The following is a 20,255-nucleotide window of genomic DNA, read 5'->3' on the forward strand; positions in this document are numbered from 1 at the left end:
AAGCAAATAAGATATAAAAACATGATAAACATCACATGCAATCAAATAGTGACATGATATGGCCAATATCAGCTTGCTCCTTTTGATCTCCATCTTCGGGGCGCCATGATCATCATCGTCACCGGCATGACACCATGATCTCCATCATCGCATCTTCATGAAGTTGTCTCGCCAACTATTACTTCTACTACTATGGCTAACGGTTTAGAAATAAAGTAAAGTAATTACATGGCGTTATTCAATGACACACAGGTCATACAATAAATTAAGACAACTCCTATGGCTCCTACCGGTTATCATACTCATCGACATGCAAGTCATGATTCCTATTACAAGAACATGATCAATCTCATACATCACATATATATCATTCATCACATCCTTTTGGCCATATCACATCACACGACATATGCTGCAAGAACAAGTTAGACGTCCTCTAATTGTTGTTGCAAGTTTTTACATGGCTGCTATAGGTTTCTAGTAAGAACGTTTCTTACATACGCCAAAACCACAACGTGATATGCCAACTACTATTTACCCTTCATAAGGACCCTTTTCATCGAATCCGATCCGACTAAAGTGGGAGAGACAGACACCCGCTAGCCACCTTATGCAACTAGTGCATGTCAGTCGGTGGAACCTGTCTCACGTAAGCGTACGTGTAAGGCCAGTCCGGGCCGCTTCATCCCATGATGCCGCCGAATCAAGATAAGACTAGTAACGACAAGTAAATTGAAAAAATCGATGCCCACAACAACTTGTGTTCTACTCGTGCATAGAAACTACGCATAGACCTAGCTCATGATGCCACTGTTGGGGATCGTTGCAGAAATTAAAAAATTCTACGCATCACCAAGATCAATCTATGGAGAGACTAGCAACGAGAGAGAGGGGAGTGCATCTTCATACCCTTGAAGCTCGCGAAACAGAAGCGTTGCAAGAACGCGGTTGGAGGAGTCCTACACGTAGCGATTCAGATCACGGTCGATTCCGATCTTAGCGTCGAACAATGGCGCCTCCGCGTTCAACACACGTGCAGCCCGGTGACGTCTCCCAAGCCTTGATCCAGCAAGGAGGAGGGAGAGGTTGGGAAGACAACTCCAACAGCAGCACGACGGCATGGTGGTGGTGGAGCAGCGATTCTCCAGTAGGGCTTCGCCAAGCTCAAACGGAGGAGGAAGGTGTTGGAGAGGGGGAGGGTTGCGCCTTGGATGAGGTGCGGCTTCCCTCCCTCCTCCCCTCTATTTATAGGGTGAAGGAGGAAGGGGGCCGGCCCCTCTAGATGAGATCTAGAGGGGGGGCGTGATGTCTACTACACAAACTTCTTCTTGTAGACGTTGTTGGGCCTCCAAGTGCAGAGATTTGTAGGACAGTAGCAAATTTCCCTCAAGTGGATGACCTAAGGTTTATCAATCCGTAGGAGGCGTAGGATGAAGATGGTCTCTCTCAAACAAGCCTGCAACCAAATAACAAAGAGTCTCTTGTGTTCCCAACACACCCAATAGAGTGGTAAATTGTATAGGTGCACTAGTTCGGCGAAGAGATGGTGATACAAGTGCAATATGGATGGTAGATATAGGTATTTGTAATCTGAAAATATAAAAACAGCAAGGTAACAAGTGGTAAAAGTGAGCATAAACGGTATTGCAATGGTAGGAAACAAGGCATAGGGTTCATACTTTCACTAGTGCAAGTTCTCTCAAAAATAATAACATAATTCGATCATATAACTATCCCTCAACATGCAACAAAGAGTCACTCCAAAGCCACTAATAGCGGAGAACAAACGAAGAGATTATGGTAGGGTACGAAAGCACCTCAAAGTTATCCTTTCTGTTCTATCTATTCAAGAGTCCGTAGTAAAATACCATGAAGCTATTCTTTCCGTTCAATCTATCATAGAGTTCATACTAGAATAACACCTTAAGACACAAATCAACCAAAACCCTAATGTCACCTAGATACTCCATTGTCACCTCAAGTATCCGTGGCATGATTATATGATATGCATCATAGAATCTCAGATTCATCTATTCAACCAACACAAAGTACTTCAAAGAGTGCCCCAAAGTTTCTACCGGAGAGTCAAGACGAAAACGTGTGCCAACCCCTATGCATAGGTTCATGGGCGGAACCCGCAAGTTTATCACAAAAACATACATCAAGTGGATCACGTGATATCCCATTGTCACCACAGATAAGCACGACAAGACATACATCAAGTGTTCTCAAATCCTTAAAGACTCAATCCGATAAGATAACTTCAAAGGGGAAACTCAATTCATCACAAGAGAGTAGAGGAGGAGAAACATCATAAGATCCAACTATAATAGCAAAGCTCGTGAAACATTAAGATCGTGCCATAGAGAGAACACGAGAGAGAGAGAGAGAGAGAGATCAAACACATAGCTACTGGTACATACCCTCAGCCCCGAGGGTGAACTACTCCCTCCTCGTCATGGATAGCGTCGGGATGATGAAGATGGCCACCGCTGAGGGATTCCCCCTCCGGCAGGGTGCAGGAACGGGCTCCCAAGAGGTTTTTGGTGGCTACACAGGCTTGCAGCGGCGGAACTCCCGATCTATCTTGTCCTTCGATGGTTTTAGGGTATATGGGAATATATAGGCGAAAGAAGTCGGTTGGGGGAGCCACGAGGGGCCCACGAGAGTGGAGGGCGCGCCCAGGGGGGTGGGCGCGCCCCCTATCTCTTGGCCTCCTTGAAGCTTCCCTAGCTTGCACTCCAAGTTCCCTAGATTGCTTTTGTTCCAAAAATAACTTTTCTGAAGGTTTCATTCCGTTTGGACTCTGTTTGATATTCCTTTTCTTCGAAACACTGAAATAGGCAAGAAAACAACAATATGTGATGGGCCTCCGGTTAATAGGTTAGTCCCAAAAATAATATAAAAGTGCTTAGTAAAGCCCATAAACATCCAAAATAGACAAGATAATAGCATGAATGCTTCATAAATTATAGATACGTTGGAGACGTATCAGCATCCCCAAGATTAATTCCTGCTCGTCCTCGAGTAGGTAAATGATAAAAGAAAGAATTTATGAAGTGTGAATGCTAGCAGGTGCACAAGTTTGATCAACGATAATTTCAATCACCTTTTCTAGCATGATTATATGTCATAACAGTAGTTGATCTCATAAAACTTCTCAAGATCAAGTAACAAGCTATTCACATGTTAAAGCATAGACCATAAACTTTCTTGAAAACTAGCAAACTTCATTCTTAGTCATCAAACAATTACAATTTATCTTATTTTCAGGAAGGGTCTATGTCAGAGCTTTGATTTAGCAAACTCCACATATTCAACTATCATATAGTCTTCTACAATTGCTAACACTCACGCAATACTTATGGTTATGGAGTTTTAATTGGACACTAAGAAAGATAGGGGCTTATAGTGTTGCCTCCCAACGTATTCACCTTTGGGTGATGTTAACAATAATAGTTCATACTAACTTACATCCAATTGGATATATATATATATATATATATATATATATATATATATCAGGGTCTTTCCAACACGAGGTGCTTGCCAAAGGATAAAATGAAAAAGGGAAAGGTGAAGATCACCTTGACTCTTGCATAAAGTAAAAGATAGGCCCTTCGCAGAGGGAAGCAGAGGTTGTCATGTGCTTTTAGGGTTGGATGCACAAAATCTTAATGCAAAAGAACGTCACTTTATATTGCCACTTGTGATATGAACCTTTATTATGCAGTCTGTCACTTTTATTACTTCCATATCACACGATCGTATAAAGCTTATTTTCTCCGCACTAATAAGTCAAACATATTTAGAGAGCAATTTTTATTGCTTGCAACATGACAACTTACTTGAAGGATCTTAATCAATCCATAGGTAGGTATGGTGGACTCTCATGGCAAAAACTGGGTTTAAGGATATTTGGAAGCACAAGTAGTATCTCTAGTTGGTGCAAGGAATTTTGGCTAGCATGAGGGGGAAAGGCAAGCTCAACATGTTTGAATGATCCATGACAATATACTTTAACTGAGATGTGAGAAAACATAACCCATTACGTTGGCTTCCTTGTCCAACATCAACTCTTTAGCATGTCATACTTAATGAGTGTTCACAATTATAAAAGATGTCTAAGATAGTATATTTATATGTGAAATCTCTCTTCCTTCAATATTCTTTCATGAATTGTTCAAATGACCAATACAATGCTTGCTGACCTTCAATAAATTTACAACCTCTACTTCTTAGATGTGAAGTCATTACTACCCATGGGAAAAGCAAATGAGACATATATAATTTCAGATTTATGACATTCAACTCATTCAACCATTTACTCATAGGATATAAGTGAAGCACACGAGTAAATGACAAACTACTCCAAAAAGATATAAGTGAAGATCAATGAGTAGTTAAATAATCATGTAACTATGTGAAGACTCTCTGTCAATTAATAATTTCAGATCTTGGTATTCAAACAGCAAGCAAAGCAAAATAAAATGATATTGCAAGGATAGCACAACTCATGTGAAGAAGCAAAAACTTAGGCTCAACCGATACTAACCGATAGTTGTTGAAGAAGAAAGGTGGGATGCCTACCGGGGCATCCCCAAGCTTAGATGCTTGAGACTTCTTGAAATATTATCTTGGGGTGCCTTGGGCATCCCCAAGCTTGAGCTTTTGTCTCTCCTTAATTCCTTTTATATCTCGGTTTCCTAAATCTCGAAAGCTTCATACACACCAAACTCAACAAGAACTCGTGAGATAGGTTAGTAAAAACCAATGCAAAACCTTATCATTTTCTACTGTAAAAAATCACTAAAACTATTATTCCACATTGCATACTAAATGTCTCTGCATATTTAATACCCCTATCCTCAAATAGAATCATTAAACAAGCAAACATATGCAAACATAACAACAATCTGTCAAAACAGTATAGTCTGTAAAGAATACAAGATTCATCATACTTCCCTAACTCCAAAAATTATTAGAAAAATACCTCATTGTAGAAGATTTATCATATCTCATTATGCAAAAAGTTTCAACATTATAACATTCTCTGACTTTTCTAGGGAATTTTTGCAACAGAGGTAAACTTTCTGTTTTCAAACAGCAACATGTATACTAGCAAAATAAGCATGGTAAAGGTTATCCTTGACATTTTTATTGAAAATAAAGATGCAAAACATTATTCTAAATAACAGCAAGCAAATACTAACAAAAGAAAATGACGCTCCAAGCAAAACACATATCATGTGGTGAATAAAAATATAGCTCCAAGTAAAGTTACCGATAGACGAAGACGAAAGAGGGGATGCCATCCGGGGCATCCCCAAGCTTAGGCTCTTGGTTGTCCTTGAATATTACCTTGGGGTGCCTTGGGAATCCCTAAGCTTAGGCTCTTGCCAGTCCTTATTCCATAGTCCATCGAATCTTTACCCAAAACTTGAAAACTTCACAACACAAAACTGAACAGAAAACTCGTAAGCTCCGTTAGTATAAGAAAATAAAACCACCACTTAGGTACTGTAATGAACTCATTCTAAATTCATATTGGTGTAATATCTACTGTACTCCAACTTATCTATGGTTCATACCCTTACATACTAGCCATAGATGCATCAAAATAAGCAAACAACACATAGAAAACAGAATCTGTCAAAAACAGAACAATCTGTAGTAATCTGTATCAAACGTATACTTCTGGAACTCCAAAACTCCTACCAAATTAGGAAGTCCTAAGCAATTTGTGTACAAATCCATATAAAAATAATCAGATCAGAATCACGTATCTATGAATTATCGAAACTAATTTACTGGGTGCAAAAGTTTCTGATTTTCAGCAGGATCAACACAACTATCACCGTAAGCTATCCTAAAGGTCTTACTTGGCACTTTATTGAAACAAAAGCTATAAAACATGATTACTACAGTAGCATAATCATGTGGACACACAAAAACGGTAAAGGTAAATATTGGGTTGTCTCCCAACAAGCGCTTTTCTTTAATGCCTTTCTAGCTAGGCATGATGATGACAATGATGCTCACATAAAAGATAAGAATTAAAACATAAGGGGAGCATCATGAAGCATATGACTAGCACATTTAAGTCTAACCCACTTTCTATACATAGGGATTTTGTGAGCAAACACTTATGGGAACAATAATCAACTAGCATAGGAAGGTAAAACAAGCATAGCTTCAAAATTTTCAACACATAGGAAGGAAACTTGATATTATTGCAATTCCTACAAGCATATGTTCCTCCCTCATAATAATTTTCAGTAGCATCATGAATGAATTCAACAATATAACCATCACATAAAGCATTATTTTCATGATCTACAAGCATAGAAATTTTATTACTCTCCACATAAGCAAAATTCTTCTCATGAATAGTAGTGGGAGCAAACTCAACAAAATAATTATCATGTGAGGCATAATCCAATTGAAAACTAAAATCATGATGACAAGTTTCATGGTTATCATTATTCTTAATAGCATACAAGTCATCACAATAATCATCATAGATAGCAACTTTGTTCTCATAATCAATTGGAACCTCTTCCGAAATAGTGGACTCATCACTAAATAAAGTCATGACCTCTCCAAATCCACTTTCATCAATATAATCATCATAAATAGGAGGCATGCTTTCATCATAATAAATATTCTCATCAAAACTTGGGGGACTAAACATATCATCTTCATCAAACATAGCATCCCCCAGCTTGTGGCTTTGCATATCATTAGCATCATGGGTATTCAAAGAATTCATACTAACAACATTGCAATCATGCTCATCATTCACATATTTTATGCCAAGCATTCTATGTAATTCTTCTTCTAGCACTTGAGCACAATTTTCCTTCCCATCATTTTCACGAAAGATATTAAAAACATGAAGCGTATGAGGCAAACTCAATTCCATTTTTTTGTAGTTTTCTTTTATAAACTAAGCTAGTGATAAAACAAGAAACAAAAAGATTCGATTGCAAGATCTAAAGATATACCTTCAAGCACTCACCTCCCCGGCAACGGCGCCATAAAAGAGCTTGATGTCTACTACACAACCTTCTTCGTGTAGACGTTGTTGGGCCTCCAAGTGCAGAGGTTTGTAGGACAGTAGCAAATTTCCCTCAAGTGGATGACCTAAGGTTTATCAATCCGTAGGAGGCGTAGGATGAAGATGGTATCTCTCAAACAACCCTGCAACCAAATAACAAAGAGTCTCTTGTGTCCCCAACACACCCAATACAATGGTAAATTGTATAGGTGCACTAGTTCGGCGAAGAGATGGTGATACAAGTGCAATATGGATGGTAGATATAGGTATTGTAATCTGAAAGTATAAAAACAGCAAGGTAACAAGTGGTAAAAGTGAGCGTAAATGGTATTGCAATGGTAGGAAACAAGGCATTGGGTTCATACTTTCACTAGTGCAAGTTCTCTCAACAATAATAACATAATTGGATCATATAACTATCCCTCAAGATGCAACAAAGAGTCACTCCAAAGCCACCAATAGCGGAGAACAAATGAAGAGATTATGGTAGGGTACGAAACCACCTCAAAGTTATCCTTTCTGTTCTATCTACTCAAGAGTCCCTAGTAAAATAACATGAAGCTATTCTTTCTGTTCAATCTATCATAGAGTTCATACTAGAATAACACCTTAAGACACAAATAAACCAAAACCCTAATGTCACCTAGATACTCCATTGTCACCTCAAGTATCCGTGGGCATGATTATACGATATGCATCACAGAATCTCAGATTCGTCTATTCAACCAACACAAAGTACTTCAAAGAGTGCCCCAAAGTTTCTACCAGAGAGTCAAGACGAAAACGTGTGCCAACACCTATGCATAGGTTCATGGGCGGAACCCGCAAGTTGATCACAAAAACATACATCAAGTGGATCATCTAATATCCCATTATCACCACAGATAAGAACGGCAAGACATACATCAAGTGTTCTCAAATCCTTAAAGACTCAATCCGATAAGATAACTTCAAAGGGGAAACTCAATTCAACACAAGAGAGTAGAGGGGGAGAAACATCATAAGATCCAACTATAATAGCAAAGCTCGCGATACATCAAGATCGTGCCATAGAGAGAACACGAGAGAGAGAGAGAGAGAGAGAGAGAGAGAGAGAGAGAGATCAAACACATAGCTACTGGTACATACCCTCAGCCCCTAGGGTGAACTACTCCCTTCTCATCATGGATAGCGTCGATATGATGAAGATGGCCACCGGTGAGGGATTCCCCCTCCGACAGGGTGCCGGAACGGGCTCCCGAGTGGTTTTTGGTGGCTACAGAGGCTTGCGGCGGCGGAACTCCCGATCTATCTTTGTTGGGGAACGTAGCAGAAATTCAAAATTTTCTACGCATCACCAAGATCAATCTATGGAGTAACTAGAAACGAGAGAGAGGGGAGTGCATCTTCATGCCCTTGAAGATCGCGATGCGGAAGCGTTGCAAGAACGCGGTCGGTGGAGTCGTTCACTAAGCGATTCAGATCGCGGCCGAATCCGATCTAAGCACCGAACAACGGTGCCTCCGCGTTCAACACACGTACAACCCGGGGACGTCTCCTCCTTCTTGATCCAGAAAGGGGAGAGGAGAAGTTGAGGGCAGCTCCGGCAGCACGACGGCGTGGTGGTGGAGCTTGCAGTTCTCCGGCAGAGCTTCGCCAAGCACTATTACTACGGAGGAGGTGTTAGGGAGGGAGAGGGCTGCGCCAGGGGAAGGGTGAAGCTCCCATGCGCATCCCCACTATATATAGGGGTGGAGGGGGCTGGTTTATTACCCTCCAAGTCCATTGGGGCGTTGGCAAAGGTGGGAGAAGAAATCCCATCATATCCTTCCCCACCGATTGTTATCCCCCTTTTTTAGGGATCTTGATCTTATCCCTTCGGGATATGATCTTATTCCTTCTAAGGGGGGATCTTGGTGCGCCTTGACCAGGGGTGTGGGGCCTTTCCCCCACTATCAACGTTCATGTGGGTCCCCCCATGCAGGTGGGCCCCACTCCGAAACCTTCTAGAACCTTCCCGGTACAATACCGAAAAATCCCGAACATTTTCCGGTGGCCAAAATAGGACTTCCCATATATAAATCTTTACCTCCGGACCATTCCGGAACTCCTCGTGACATCCAGGATCTCATCCGGGACTCCGAACAACATTCGGTAACTGCACACTAATTCCCATAACAACTCTAGCGTCACCGAACCTTAAGTGTGTAGACCCTACGGGTTCGGGAATCATGCAGACATGACCGAGACAGCTCTCTGGCCAATAACCAACAGTGGGATCTAGATACCCATGTTGTCTCCCACATGTTCCACAATGATCTCATTGAATGAACCACGATGTCAAGGATTCAAGCAATCCTGTATACAATTCCCTTTGTCAATCGGTACGTTACTTGCCCGAGATTCGATCGTCGGTATCCCAATACCTCGTTCAATCTCGTTACTGGCAAGTCACTTTACTCGTTCCGTAATGCATGATCCCATGACTAACTACTTAGTCACATTGAGCTCATTATGATGATGCATTACCGAGTGGGCCCAGAGATACCTCTCCGTCACACGGAGTGACAAATCCCAGTCTCGATTCGTGCCAGCCCAACAGACACTTTCGGAGATACCCGTAGTGCACCTTTATAGCCACCCAGTTACGTTGTGACGTTTGGCACACCCAAAGCATTCCTATGGTATCCGGGAGTTGCATAATCTCATGGTCTAAGGAAATGATACTTGACATTAGAAAAGCTTTTAGCAAGCGAACTACACGATCTTGTGCTATGCTTAGGATTGGGTCTTGTCCATCACATCATTCTCCTAATGATGTGATCCCGTTATCAATGACATCCAATGTCCATGGTCAGGAAACCATAACCATCTATTGATCAACGAGCTAGTCAACTAGAGGCTCACTAGGGACATGTTGTGGTCTATGTATTCACACATGTATTACGGTTTCCGGTCAATACAATTATAGCATGAACAATAGACAATTATCATGTACAAGGAAATATAATAATAACCATTTTATTATTGCCTCTAGGGCATATTTCCAACAGTCTCCCCCTTGCACTAGAGTCAATGATCTAGTTCACATCACTATGTGATCGTAATGAATCCAACACCCATGGGGTTTGATCATATCTCGCTTGTGAGAGAGGTTATTAGTCAATGGGTCTGAACCTTTCAGATCCATGTGTGCTTTACAAATCTCTACGTCATCTTGTAGATGCAGCTACCACGCACTATTTGGAACTATTCCAAATAATTGTTCTACTATATGAATCCGGTTTACTATTCAGAGTCATCCAGATTAGTGTCAACGTTTGCATCGACGTAACCCTTTACGACGAACTATTTTACCACCTCCATAATCGAGAAAAATTCCTTAGTCCACTAGTCACTAAGGATAACTTTGACCGCTGTCCTGTGATCCATTTCTGGATCACTCTTGTACCCCTTGACTGACTCATGGCAAGGCACACTTCAGGTGCAGTACACAGCATAGCATACTGTAGAGCCTATGTCTAAAGAATAGGGGACGACCTTCGTCCTTTCTCTCTCTTCAGCCGTGGTCAGGTCTTGAGTCTTACTCAATACTCACACCTTATAACACAGCCAAGAACTCCTTCTTTGCCTATCTATTTTGGACTCCTTCAAAATCTTGTCACGGTGTGTATTCATTTGAAAGTACTATCAAGTGATTTTTGATCTATCCTTATAGATCTTGATGCTCAATGTTCAAGTATCTTAATCCAGGTTTTCTATTGAAAATCAGTTTTCAAATAACCCTATATGCTTTCCAGAAATTCTACATCATTTCCGATCAACAATATGTCAACAACATATACTCATCAGAAATGCTATAGTGCTCCCACTCACTTCTTTGGAAATACAAGTTTCCAATAAACTTCATATAAACCCAAAATCTTTGATCATCTCATCAAAGCATATATTCCAACTCCGAGATGCTTACTCCAGTCCTTAGAAGGATTGCTGGAGCTTTGCATACTTGTTAGCATCTTTTAGGATTGACAAAACCTTCTGGTTGTATCACATACAACCTTTCCTCAAGAAAATCATTGAGGAAACAATGTTTTGACATCCTATATGCAAGATTTCATAAATAATGCAGGAATTGCTAATATAATTTCAACAGACTCTTAGCATCGCTACGAGTGAGAAAGTCTCATCATAGTCAACTCCTTGAACTTGTCGGAAAACATCTTAATGACAAGTCAAGCTTTCTTAATGGTGATACTTACCATCATTTTCCGTCTTCCTTTTAAAATCCATCTGTACCCAACAGCCTTACGACCATCAAGTAGTTCTTCCAAAGTCTATACTTTGGTTTCATACATGGATCCTCTCTCGGATTTTATGGCCTCGAGCCATTCGTCGGAATCCGGGCCCACCATCGCTTCTCCATAGCTCGTAGGTTCATTGTTGTCTAGCAACATGACCTTCAAGACAGGATTACCGCACCACTCTGAAGCAGTACACGTCCTTGTCGACCTACGAGGTTTGGTAGTGACTTGATCCGAAGTTTCATGATCACTATCATCAGCTTCCACTTCAACTGGCGTAGGCGCCACAAGAACAACTTCCTGTGCCCTGCTACACACTAGTTGAAGTGACGGTTAAATAACCTCATCAAGTCTCCACCATCCTCCCACTCAATTCTTTCAAGAGAAACTTTTCCTCGAGAAAGGACCCGATTCTAGAAACAATCCCTTTTGCTTCTGGATCTGAGATAGGAGGTATACCCAACTATTTTTGGGTGTCCTATGAAGATGCATTTATCCGCTTTGGGTTCGAGCTTATCAGCCTGAAACTTTTTCACATAAGCATCACAGCCCCAAACTTTATAAGAAATGACAGCTTAGGTTTCTCTAAACCATAGTTCATAAGGTGTCATCTTAATGGAATTGTGTGGTGCCCTATTAAAGTGAATGCGGTTGTGTCTAATGCCTAACCCATAAATGATAGTGTTAATTTGATAAGAGACATCATGGTATGCACCATATCCAATAGGGTGCAGTTACGATGTTCGGACACACCATCACACTATGGTGTTCTAGGCGGTGTTTGTTGTGAAACAATTTCCACAATGTCTTAATTGTGTGCCAAACTCGTAACTCAGATATTTATCTCTATGATCATATCATAGACATTTTATCCTCTTGTCACGATGATCTTCAACTTTACTCTGAAATTACTTGAACCTTTCAATAATTCAGATTTGTGTTTCATCAAGTAAATATACCCAGAATCTACTCAAATCATCTGTGAAGTAAGAGCATAACGATATTCACTGCGTGCCTCAGCACTCATTGGATTGCACACATCAAATGTATTACTTCCAACAAGTTGCTCTCTTGTTCCATCTCACTGAAAACGAGGCCTTTTAGTCATCTTGCCCATGTGGTATGATTTGCATGTCTCAAGTGATTCAAAAACAAGTGAGTCCAAACGATCCATCTGCATGGAGTTTCTTCACGCGTATATACCAATAGACATGGTTCGCATGTCTCAATCTTTTCAAAAACGAATGAGTCCAAAGATCCATCAATATGGAGCTTCTTCATGCTTTTTATACCAGTATGACTTAAGTGGCAGTGCCACAAGTATGTGGTACTATCGTTACTATCTTATATCTTTTGGCACGAACATGTGTATCACTACGATCGAGATTCAATAAACCATACATTTTAGGTGCAAGACCGTTGAAGGTATTATTCAAATAAACAAACTAGCCATTATTCTCCTTAAATGAATAACCGTATTGCGATAAACATAATCCAATCATGTTTATGCTCAACGCAAACACCAAATAACAATTATTTAGGTTTAACACCAATCTCGATGGTAGAGGGAGCAGGCGATGCTTGATCACATCAACCTTGGAAAAACTTCCAACACACATCGTCATCTCACCTTTAGCTAGTCTCTGTTTATTCCGTAGCTCTTTTATTTCGAGTTACTAACACTTAGCAACCGAATCGGTATCTTAATACCCTGGTGCTACTAGGAGTACTAGTAAAGTACACATTTAATACAATGTATATCCAATATACTTCTGTCAACCTTGCCAGCCTTCTCATCTACCAAGTATCTAGGGTAGTTCTGCTTCAGTGACCGTTCCCTCATTACAGAAGCACTTAGTCTCGGGTTTGGGTTCAACCCTGGGTTTCTTCACTAGAGCAGCAACTGATTTGTCGTCTCATGAAGTATCCCTTCTTTCCCTTGCCCTTCTTGAAACTAGTGGTTTTACTAACCATCAACAATTGATGCTCCTACTCAATTTCTACTTTCGCGGTGTCAAACATCGCGAATTGCTCAAGGATCATCATGTCTATCCCTGATATGTTATAGTTCATCACGAAGCTCTAATAGCTTGGTGGCAGTGACTATGGAGAACCATCACTATCTCATTTGGAAGATTAACTCCCACTCGATTCAAGTGATTGTAGTACTCAGACAATCTGAGCACATGCTCAATGATTGAGCTTTTCTCCCTTAGTTTGCAGGTTAAGAAACTTGTCGGAGGTCTCATACCTCTTGACGTGGGCACGAGCCTGAAATCCTAATTTCAGCTCTTGGAACATCTCATATGTTCTGCGACATTTCAAAAAATGCCTTCGCTGCCTCAATTCTAAACCGTTTAACATTACACAATGAACTATCACGTAGTCATCAAAACGTGTATGTCATATGTTCGCAACATCCACAAACGACGCTCGAGGTTCAGCACACCGAGCGGTGCATTAAGGACATAAGCCTTCTGTGCAGCAATGAGGACAATCCTCAGTATACGGACCCAGTCCGCATAATTGCTACTATCAACTTTCAACTAAAATTTTCTCTAGGAACATATCTTAAACAGTAGAACTAAAGCGCAAGCTACGACATAATTTGCAAAGTCCTTTTGACTATGTTCATGATAATTAAGTTCATATAATGAACTCCCACTCATATAGACATCCCTCTAGTCATCTAAGTGATACATGATCCAAGTCAACTAGGCTGTGTCCCGTCATCACGTGAGACGGACTAGTCATCATCGATGAACATCTCCATGTTGATCGTATCTACTATATGACTCATGTTCGACCTTTCGGTCTCTTGTGTTCCGAGGCCATGTCTGTACATGCTAGGCTCGTCAAGTCAACCTAAGTGTCTTGCGTGTGTAATACACCCATTGTATGTGAACGTTAGAATCTATCACACCTGATCATCACGTGGTGCATCGAAACAACGAACTTTCGCAACGGTGCACAGTTAGGGGGAACACTTTCTTGAAATTTTAATGAGGGATCATCTTATTTATGCTACCGTCGTTTTAAGCAAATAAGATGTAAACATGACAAACATCACATGCAAATCATAAAGTGACATGATATGGCCAATATCATCTTGCGCCTTTGATCTCCATCTTGAGGCACGACATGATCACCTCATCACCGGCATGACACCATCATCTCCATCATCGTGTCTTCATGAAGTTGTCTCGCCAACTATTACTTCTACTACTATGGCTAACGGTTTAACAATAAAGTAAAGTAACTACATGGCGTTTTCAATGACACGCAGGTCATACAATAAATTAAGACAACTTCTATGGCTCCTGCCGGTTGTAATACTCATCGACATGCAAGTCGTGATTCCTATTACAAGAACACGATCAATCTCATACATCACATATATCATTCATCACATTCTTTTGGCCATATCACATCACATAGCATACCCTGCAAAAACAAGTTAGACGTCCTCTAATTGTTCTTGCATGTTTTGCGTGGCTGCTATGGATTTCTAGCAAGAACGTTTCTTACCTACGCAAAAGCCACAATGGTGATATGACAATTGCTATTTACCCTTCATAAGGACCCTTTTCATCAAATCCGATCCGACTAAAGTGGGAGAGACTGGCACCCGCTAGCCACCTTTATGCAACAAGTGCATGTCAGTTGGTGGAACCTGTCTCACGTAAGCGTACGTGTAAGGTCGGTCCGGGCCGCTTCATCCCACGATGCCGCCGAATCAAGATAGGACTAGTAACGTTAAGCAAATTGAACAAACCAACGCCCACAACTACTTGTGTTCTACTCGTGCATAGAATCTACGCAATAGACCTAGCTCATGATGCCACTGTTGGGGAACGTAGCAGAAATTAAAAAATTTCTACGCATCACCAAGATCAATCTATGGAATAACTAGCAACGAGAGAGAGGGGAGTGCATCTTCATGCCCTTGAAGATCGCGATGCGGAAGCGTTGCAAGAACGCGGTCGGTGGAGTCGTTCACTAAGAGATTCAGATCGCGGCTGGATCCGATCTAAGCACCGAACAACGGTGCCTCCGCGTTCAACACACGTACAGCCCGGGGACGTCTCCTCCTTCTTGATCCAGCAAGGGGAGAGGAGAAGTTGAGGGACAGCTCCGGCAGCACGATGGCGTGGTGGTGGAGCTTGCAGTTCTCCGGCAGAGCTTCGCCAAGCACTACTACGGAGGAGGAGGTGTTGGGGAAGGAGAGGGTTGCGCCAAGGGAAGGGTGAAGCTCCCATGCGCCTCCCCACTATATATAGGGGTGGAGGGGCTGGTTTCTTTCCCTCCAAGTCCATTGGGGCGTTGGCAAAGGTGGGAGGAAAGAAATCCCATCATTTCCTTCCCCACCTATTGTTATCCCCCTTTTTTAGGGATCTTGATCTTATCCCTTCAGGATATGATCTTATTCCTTCTAAGGGGGGATCTTGGTGCGCCTTGACCAGGGATGTGGGGCCTTGCCCCCACTATCAACGTTCATGTGGGTCCCCCCATGCAGGTGGGCCCCACTCCAGAACCTTCTAGAACCTTCCCGGTACAATACCGAAAAATCCCGAACATTTTCCGGTGGCCAAAATAGGACTTCCCATATATAAATCTTTACCTCCGGACCATTCCGGAACTCCTCGTGACGTCCAGGATCTCATCCGGGACTCTGAACAACATTCGGTAACTGCACACTAATTCCCATAACAACTCTAGCGTCATCAAACCTTAAGTGTGTAGACCCTATGGGTTCGGGAATCATGCAGACATGACCGAGACAACTCTCTGGCCAATAACCAACAGCGGGATCTGGATACCCATGTTGGCTCCCACATGTTCCACGATGATCTCAGCGGATGAACCACGATGTCAAGGATTCAAGCAATCCCGTATACAATTCCCTTTGTCAATCGGTACGTTACTTGCCCGAGATTCGATCGTCGGTATCCCAATACCTCGTTCAATCTCGTTACCAGCAAGTCACTTTACTCGTTCCGTAATGCATGATCCCATGACTAACTACTTAGTCACATTGAGATCATTATGATGATGCATTACCGAGTGGGCCCAGAGATACCTCTTCGTCACACGGAGTGACAAATCCCAGTCTCGATTCGTGCCAACCCAACAGACACTTTGGAAGATACCCGTAGTGCACCTTTATAGCCATCCGGTTACGTTGTGACGTTAGGCACACCCAAAGCATTCCTACGGTATCCGGGAGTTGCACAATATCATGGTCTAAGGAAATGATACTTGACATTAGAAAAGCTTTTAGCAAACGAACTACACGATCTTGTGCTATGCTTAGGATTGGGTCTTGTCCATCACATCATTCTCCTAATGATGTGATCCCGTTATCAATGACATCCAATGTCCATGGTCAGGAAACCATAACCATCTATTGATCAACGAGCTAGTCAACTAGAGGCTCACTAGGGACATGTTGTGGTCTATGTATTCACACATGTATTACGGTTTCCAATTAATACAATTATAGCATGAACAATAGACAATTATCATGAACAAGGAAATATAATAATAACCATTTTATTATTGCCTCTAGGGCATATTTCCAACAATCTTGTCCTTCGATGTTTTTAGGGTATATGGGAATATATAGGCGAAAGAAGTCGGCCGGGGGAGCCACGAGGGGCCCACGAGAGTGGAGGGCACGCCAAGGGGGGTGGGTGCGCCCCCCTATCTCGTGGCCTCCTCGAAGCTTCCCTGGCTTGCACTCCAAGTTCCCTGGATTGCTTCTGTTCCAAAAAATAACTTTTCCGAAGGTTTCATTCTGTTTGGACTCCGTTTGATATTCCTTTTCTTCGAAACACTGAAATTGGTAAGAAAACAGCAATATGGGCTGGGCCTCCGGTTAATAGGTTAGTCCCAAAAATAATATAAAAGTGATTATTAAAGCCCATAAACATCCAAAATAGATAAGATAATAGCATGAATGCTTCATAAATTATAGATACGTTGGAAACGTATCAGGGCGGTGGCCATGGGGAGAGGGCTTGCCTCCCCAAGCCAAGGGGTGCGCCCCCTTTTGGGTCCCCCCCCCAACCCTAGGCACATGGGCCCTAGGAGGGATGGTGCCCAGCCCACTTAGGGGCTGGTTCCCTTCCACATACAGCCCATAGCGCCCTCCGGGGCAGGTGGACCCCCGGAACCCCTTCGGTGGTTCGAGTACAATACCAGCAAACCCCGAATACTTCCGGTGACCGTATGATGACTTCCCATATATAAATCTTCACCTCCGGACCATTCCGGAACTCCTCGTGATGTCCGGGATCTCATCCGGGACTCCGAACAACATTCGGTAACCACATACAAACTTTTCCTATAACCCTAGCATCATCGAACCTTAAGTGTGTAGAGCCTACGGGTTCGGGAATCATGCAGACATGACCGAGACAGCTCTCTGGCCAATAACCAACAGCGGGATCTAGATACCCATGTTGGCTCCCACATGTTCCACGATGATCTCATCGGATGAACCATGATGTCAAGGATTCAAGCAATCCCGTATACAATTCCCTTTGTCAATCGGTACGTTACTTGCCCGAGATTCGATCGTCGGTATCCCAATACCTCGTTCAATCTCGTTACCGGCAAGTCACTTTACTCGTTCCGTAATGCATGATCCCATGACTAACTACTTAGTCACATTGAGCTCACTATGATGATGCATTACCGAGTGGGCCCAGAGATACCTCTCCGTCACACGGAGTGACAAATCCCAGTCTCGATTCGTGCCAACCCAACAGACACTTTCGGAGATACCCGTAGTGCACCTTTATAGCCACCCAGTTACGTTGTGACGTTTGGCACACCCAAAGCATTCCTACGGTATCCGAGAGTTGCATAATCTCATGGTCTAAGGAAATGATACTTGACATTAGAAAATCTTTTAGCAAACGAACTACACGATCTTGTGCTATGCTTAGGATTGGGTCTTGTCCATCACATCATTCTCCTAATGATGTGATCCCGTTATCAATGACATCCAATGTCCATGGTCAGGAAACCATAACCATCTATTGATCAACGAGCTAGTCAACTAGAGGCTCACTAGGGACATGTTGTGGTCTATGTATTCACACATGTATTACGGTTTCCGGTCAATACAATTATAGCATGAACAATAGACAATTATCATGAACAAGGAAATATAATAATAACCATTTTATTATTGCCTCTAGGGCATATTTCCAACAGTCTCCCACTTGCACTAGAGTCAATGATCTAGTTCACATCACTATGTGATCGTAATGAATCCAACACCCATGGGGTTTGATCATATCTCGCTTGTGAGAGAGGTTATTAGTCAATGGGTCTGAACCTTTCAGATCCATGTGTGCTTTACAAATCTCTACGTCATCTTGTAGATGCAGCTACCACGCACTATTTGGAACTATTCCAAATAATTGTTCTACTATATGAATCTGGTTTACTATTCAGAGTCATCCAGATTAGTGTCAACGTTTGCATCGACGTAACCCTTTACGACGAACTATTTTACCACCTCCATAATCGAGAAAAATTCCTTAGTCTACTAGTCACTAAGGATAACTTTGACCGCTGTCCTGTGATCCATTTCTGGATCACTCTTGTACCCCTTGACTGACTCATGGCAAGGCACACTTCAGGTGCAGTACACAGCATAGCATACTGTAGAGCCTACGTCTAAAGAATAGGGGACGACCTTCGTCCTTTCTCTCTCTTCAGTCGTGGTCAGGTCTTGAGTCTTACTCAATACTCACACCTTATAACACAGCCAAGAACTCCTTCTTTGCCGATCTATTTTGAACTCCTTCAAAATCTTGTCACGGTGCGTATTCATTTGAAAGTACTATCAAGTGATTTTTGATCTATCCTTATAGATCTTGATGCTCAATGTTCAAGTATCTTAATCCAGGTTTTCCATTGAAAAACACTTTTCAAATAACCCTATATGCTTTCCAGAAATTCTACATCATTTCCGATCAACAATATGTCAACAACATATACTCATCAGAAATGCTATAGTGCTCCCACTCACTTCTTTGGAAATACAAGTTTCCAATAAACTTCATATAAACCCAAAATCTTTGATCATCTCATCAAAGCATATATTCCAACTCCAAGATGCTTAATCCAGTCCTTAGAAGGCTGGAGCTTTGCATACTTGTTAGCATCTTTTAGGATTGACAAAACCTTATGGTTGTATCACATACAACCTTTCCTCAAGAAAATCGTTGAGGAAACAATGTTCTGACATCCTATATGCAAGATTTCATAAATAATGCAGGAATTGCTAATATAATTTCAACAGACTCTTAGCATCGCTACGAGTGAGAAAGTCTCATCATAGTCAACTCCTTGAACTTGTCGGAAAACATCTTAATGACAAGTCAAGCTTTCTTAATGGTGATACTTACCATCATTTTCCGTCTTCCTTTTAAAATCCATCTGTACCCAACAGCCTTACGACCATCAAGTAGTTCTACCAAAGTCTATACTTTGGTTTCATACATGGATCCTCTCCGAATTTTATGGCCTCAAGCCATTCGTCGGAATCCCGGCCCACCATCACTTCTCCATAGCTCATAGGTTCATTGTTGTCTACCAACATGACCTTCAAGATAGGATTACCGCACCACTCTGAAGCAGTACGCGTCCTTGTCGACCTACGAGGTTTGGTAGTGACTTGATCCGAAGTTTCACGATCACTATCATCAGCTTCCACTTCAACTGGTGTAGGCGCCACAAGAACAACTTCCTGTGCCCTGCTACACACTAGTTGAAGTGACGGTTAAATAACCTCATCAAGTCTCCACCATCCTCCCACTCAATTCTTTCGAGAGAAACTTTTCTCGAGAAAGGACCCGATTCTAGAAACAATCCCTTTTGCTTCCGGATCTGAGATA

Source organism: Triticum dicoccoides, chromosome 2B, assembly GCF_002162155.2.
Source record: "Triticum dicoccoides isolate Atlit2015 ecotype Zavitan chromosome 2B, WEW_v2.0, whole genome shotgun sequence".
Taxonomy (NCBI): domain Eukaryota; kingdom Viridiplantae; phylum Streptophyta; class Magnoliopsida; order Poales; family Poaceae; genus Triticum; species Triticum dicoccoides.